This window comes from Sceloporus undulatus, chromosome 5 (assembly GCF_019175285.1).
Source record: "Sceloporus undulatus isolate JIND9_A2432 ecotype Alabama chromosome 5, SceUnd_v1.1, whole genome shotgun sequence".
In the NCBI taxonomy this organism is placed as follows: domain Eukaryota; kingdom Metazoa; phylum Chordata; class Lepidosauria; order Squamata; family Phrynosomatidae; genus Sceloporus; species Sceloporus undulatus.
Genome location: NC_056526.1, coordinates 103,607,802 through 103,613,978, shown reverse-complemented (window position 1 = coordinate 103,613,978; position 6,177 = coordinate 103,607,802).

The following is a 6,177-nucleotide window of genomic DNA, read 5'->3' as shown; positions in this document are numbered from 1 at the left end:
AGAGGGCTGGTGTGCTGCCCTTGAAAGGCTGGTGCAGGGAGAGGGGGTGGCCAGGTGCAGAGGCTTAGAAGGCTGGAGCGGTGAGGGCAGCAGCCAAGAGCCCAGAGACCTCGCTGCAGCCTAGCCTCCAGGATGAGGCCTGTGCTGGAGCAGAGAGGGTGTCCGAGTGCCCAGAGGCCAAACTGAGAGGTAAATAAGTAAACAGGTAATGGGCACTACCATTAAGGCATGTTGGGAAAGAAGAACAATCAAAGGTGTAGTTATCCTGTCTTGTCCTCACACACCACAAGCTGCTGAAGTTGCCTTTGACCCCGCCCACATATGACATCACAGAGCTTACACTCCGCCCACTGACATTCCACCTCATCCCAATGGGCCATTAAATGCAGGCTCCCTTCCTGCCATCACTGTGCTCGGCAGTTCCCAGGGGACCCTCTTATTAAAATACTGCAAAACAAATTCTTAAAAACAACAGAAACAAGAAACAGCAAGGAGCAACAAATACAGATTTCATAAACTAGTAATAGCCTCAGAGGACAGCAATGGTAACCCCCTCTCTAAAGAAACATGGCAAGAAAACCCTGTGATAAGTTCGCCTTGGGTCACCATAAGTCACAAATGACTTGAAGACACACAACAACAAGAACAACAACAGCAGCAACAATCGGCTTAAAGGTCTGACAAAGGTGGTAGCAGTTCTTTAAAGTCCAAGGGATCCTTTGGGACAGGGAGTTCTGCAATGATACATCATTTTTCACTTCTTCCTATGAGCTATGCCTCAGCCAAAAGGCTTCTCTAACGGATTGCAGTGCAGGATCACATGGGGAAAGTGGTCCATTAGGTAACCTGGACCCAAACCTATTTAGAGCTTTAACTGCTATCACTTTGAACTGAGCCTGGAAGTGAACCAGTAGCCAAGGCCACAGAAAACCTGGATCCCAAGAAAAGTTACTTTGCTACTGCTAATAGAGATCAAATTTTACTGTCCTTTGTCCCAATCCTCTAATGGTCAAGAAGGGGACTGGCCTCTATCTCCATCAAGATCCCTCCAAAGTGACTTACTGGACTGCAACAGAAACATCATCTGATACAAAATGTCGGTCTGTGGGTTTTAACATTATCACTTTTTTTTCTCCTGTATGATATTTAAACATCTTTTGCCTGATTAAGAAGCCAGTGGAGATTTCAAAACTTGCACAATGTATTTTGTGCATTTTGATTGGCCAATGAAGATCTTGCTCTTTTGTGGATTTTGGATTTTGCAGTAATAGGCAGTGAAAGTAGTGAACAGTCATCTCTTTGGTTGTCAAATTTTTGAGTAAAATAAATGATTTTGCCAACAAATTATTGCTTTTAAGATGATTAAACATAGTCTCATTGATCAATGTTGGATATTACCCAGTCAGCCAGATTACCAAGTTGACTAATCAGTATTTGCTACTGATGTGCAGTTACTTACCAGCTTGAAAAATCCCTGACAGTTTTCTTGCTAGACTTATTTTTATCTCATTTGCACAATAAAGTGCCTTTTTGGGTTTTTTTTTCCCCTATTTGTTTATTTGCCTGTTAGGCAAGCAGCTTCTTAGATGCCAGACACAAAGATTTATAAAGACAGCTGGCATTCTATGCCAGTGGATCTGAGCATTCTTGAATGAGCCTAAGAATCTCCACAAAACTGATTCATGTGTGTAAAGGGGCAACACAACTCCTTCTTCCTATGGACAGACCTTTTTAGCGGCCTCAATTTGCCTTTCCATGGTGCAAAAAGGAACTGCAAAAAGTGGCTCCTTTCTGTACTGCGGAAAGGGTGCCATAGCCGCCTGCACCATGGCTTTTTGGTGATCCTTTGGCACTGTGTCATTTTTGATGCCACGAGCCATGTAGTGTGGTGTGCGGTGTGACACTGGCCTGAGGCGGTCGGGGTGTCCGTCATATGGATGCCACACCCTGACTCCACCCCCAGGCCAGCCTTAATGGCTGATCTGTACAGTCTCTAAGATAATTTTTTACACCTAATAAAAGTCAAGTAGCCTGTGGTTTGGCACAAGTTCTTTTATTGTTTTTAATGGCATTGTTTTAAATTTGTATGGGATGTTTGTATTATTGTTGTTAACCGCCCTGATGTTTCAAAGGGCGGTATATAAATAAAGTTTTTATTTATTATTATTATTAAGGCCTGTTGTTCAATGGGAGAAAACCCATTTCCAGATTCCTAACCAAGATTCTTAACAGGGATGCATTGGCTCGGCAGTTAAGATGCCGACTGTTGACAATTGCAAGGTTGGCAGTAGTTTGAAACCCAAGTGCCACGTGATGGAGTAAGCTCCCATCATTACACTCAGCTTCTGCCAACCTAGCAGCTCGAAAGCATGCAAGTAGGTGAATAGGTACTACTTTGGTGGGAAGGTAATAGCATTCCATGCATGTCAGAATTTAGTCTTTATCAATGACTTGGATGACAGAATTGGGGGCATACTTATCAAATTTGGAGAGGACACCAAACTAGGAGTAGCTAATACCCCTGAGGACAGGATCAAAATTCAAAATGACCTTAATAGATTAGAAAGCTGGGTCAAAGCTAACAAAATGAATTTGAACATGGAGAAATGTAAGGTACTGTACTGCACTTAGGGCAGAAAAATGAAATGTACAGATATAGGATGTGTGACACCTGGCTGAACGAGACTACGTGTGAAAGGGGTCTGGAATTCGAAGTAGACCACAAGTTGAACATGAGTCAACAGTGCAATGCAGCAGCTAACAAGGCCAATGCAATTTTAGGCTGCATCAATAGAAGTATAATGTCTAGATCAAGGGAAATAATAGTGCCGCTATATTCTGCTCTGGTCAGGCTGTTAAGGTATTAAAGGTGAAAATGTTCAAATGTAGCAATGATTGCAGAAGCCTAGATTGGCTACAGCTGGAGTCCAGAACAGCAGCCGGATGCTCAAGGTCAAATGTGCTGGACTAAATGTAAATAGGCTATGTCATCAGACGGAAGAGGAATTGGTGTCTATGGTGCATAGTAACTTGTATAGGAAGAGGGTGATCTAAGTGATGGCCTCATGGCAATTGTGTATATAAATAACCCCAGAAAACCAAAACAACCAGAAGGCTTACAGTACAACAACTAACAAAAAGGGAGGGAAGCACTGGGTAAACTATACTACCAATTATAATGAATACCATCAAGACGTATCGTTACTTGCAATATGTGTGTGTGTGTGTGTGTGTGTGTGTGTGTAATAAATGTTAAATACAACAGTGATAAAAAGTCTTGAAACAATCCACATAAAGCCGACTGTGGGAAATGACTGTTCTGTATCTTTTTGAATAATAGTCCCAAAAATATGAGTAGAGTCTCCAGAGTGTCATCAGTAATAATATTCTGCTGTTTCACACAAAATATCCAACCAAAAACATCTGAGAAGAATTATTTGTAGCACTTGCAGTATAGGTAGCATGAAGATAAATAGTGTACTTTTCACTGGTAGCAGTGTGGTTAACATCAACGGCTACCTCTGGAGTAATGTGTGGCCGTTTGGACTCACAGAAGTCTTCATCAGCATTGCAAAAACATTCTATGCCGGATTAGTATATCAATCTGCTATTCCATGTTTCTAAATGCATAAGATTAACAGATACAGTAGAGTCTCGATTATCCGACATAAAGTGGCGGTCCCATAGATTGGATAGTCGAAAAAGTCGGATAATCCGGAGGATCATAGGAAAAGCCTAGCAACCACTATGAAAAGCTTTGAATCACTATGAAAAGCCTGGTGGTGGTGCTGGCGCTGGTGCTTGCGCCTCCACTGTGCTATGGGCCTGGTGGTGGTGCTGGCGCTCGGACCTCCACCGCGCTATGCGCCTGGTGGTGGTGCTGGCGCTGGCGCTTGGGCCTCCACCGCACTATGGGCCTGGTGGTGGTGCTGACGATCACACTGCCGCCGCATCCACGCTTTCGGCCTGGTGCTGCTCGCCACCATGCTGGGGCACTGATGGTGGTGCTGGTGCTCGTGCCGCCTCCATGCTTGCAGCCTGGTGCTGCTCTAGGAGCCCTTTCCAGCTGGGGGCGTGGTAAGGGCTACAAGCCACGCCTACTGACCAATCCAACGTCAGATAATCCGGAATGTCGGATTAACGAAGGTCAGATAATTGAGACTTTACTGTATTAGTAAAGCATTCTACATAGGCTACAAAGTGTATTGCATTGCTGTTATATAAACGTTTAAAAGATTTCATGTACCAGTTAGCCACCTGTAGGTCATTAAATAAGAAAAATATATTACAGCATACAGTCACTGTTAATTCCTCACCAGGAACTTTGCAATTGTTAATTCTAGCTGACCTATGGTTAGGATAAACAATAATGTTGTTTGCTTGATGTTATTTGCATTTTAGTACTTTGTAGCCTAGGTAAAAAACCCTTGTCCCTCGAAGCCAGCGGTTCTCAACCTGTGGGTCGCAGCCCTTTTGGGGGGTGAACGACCATTTCACAAGGATCGCCTAAGACCATCACAAAACACATATTTTCAATGGTCTTAGGAACCAAGTGTTCGGAAGGATTGAATTAGGGGAATTTTAATTAGCTCAAATATTGCTGAGAGGTGGCCCTAACAATGCCATGCGCCAGGATCATGTCCCAAAGTGTATACTGGAAGTCGCCACCACACCACCCAAGAGAAAGAGACTTGGATACCAATTATGGGCAATTAAACTATAAACATTTATTAAAGTCACACAGCAAAAAGGGAACACGCACACACGCATGCACACACACATGCACACACATTCAATGCTATAGCTGGGAGGGGTGAGTTAGTGGAATAAGGAAGAGAAAGAGAGGCACCGCTGGGGAATATTACCTTAGACGTCTTCTCCAAGAAGTCGGATGCAGCTTGCATGGTTTGGCAACTCCCAGACTTCCTATGGAAGATTTTAATTCCATCATTTTCTAGGGCTCTGCCTTTGCAGGGCAGGCTGTCTACCTGGTCTCCTCACTTTTAGGTTAATGGCGGGTCCTCTATGGGATCAGTCAGGGGTCATTAGCACAACCGCATGTACCCAAAATTTTATATAAATCCATACTTGGTAACACGAGACACTGCAATTTTATGGTTGAGTATTAAAGGGTTGAGGCATTAGGAAGGTTGAGAACTACTACTGTAAGCTCTCTTGCAGTTCATGACTACCCAGCCAGGATAAATGTACCCAGGCTAGTACATTTCCCAAGCCAAAATGTTTTTCATCTTTTAAGCCTTTAAAACAATCCAACCTGACACTTTTGAACTTTCATTGGTGATTTACCGTCCATACCTAATTTACCAGCCAACACTGCATCCTTAAAGATGCACTCAAGGGGAGGGACTTCTCTGACCCCTAGCGGCGAAGCAAATAAAATATACACTTCCCCAAAGCAAAGATCTAAGCAGTTTATTAGACAAGGGAAATTGGAAGTATAATCCAATGGCAATCCAAATGTAATCATGGGGTTTAACATTATTGCGTGACAGACTACCATACACAATTTAGGGCAATGGGAAGTCAGTCCGAGCGCAATCATGGGGTTTCGCGTTATTGCATGAGAGGTGACCACATGCAATTTTGGGCAATGGCATGCTATTTTCGGTCAATGGGAAGCCAGTTCAAACGCAATTCACATACACATAAATTCGCTGAACTAGTGAATTCACGTGAATGCGTTCTGGCCTCACTTTCTTTTCATTTGAAATTAAGAGAAATTCCTCCCGTGTGATAAACTCCAAAGTGCTAAACTAAATGTCTAAAAGTGAATGTCATACCTGCTTTGGAACCTATGGCTTGACACCTCCTCAGGCCAAGAAATCAGAGAACAGGAGACACCACCATGAGCCGGCTTAACATGGAAACTCTTGAGCTTCCTGATCTTAATCCTTAACCAAATAAACAGGTAAAGAGCAAAGAACAGCAAATAAATTACAAAATACTTCGAGGAGACCTATTTTCCCTACATAACTGCCTTTTCTGACCATCATAGAATCATAGAATTGGAAGAGACCACAAGGGCCATCCAGTCCAACCCTGCCATGCAGGAAATCCCAATCAAAGCATACCCGACAGCCTCTGTTTAAAGACCTCCAACAGGGATGTAGCCAAGGGGGGGGGGTTCTTGGGGTCCGGACCCCCCCTTCCATTAGA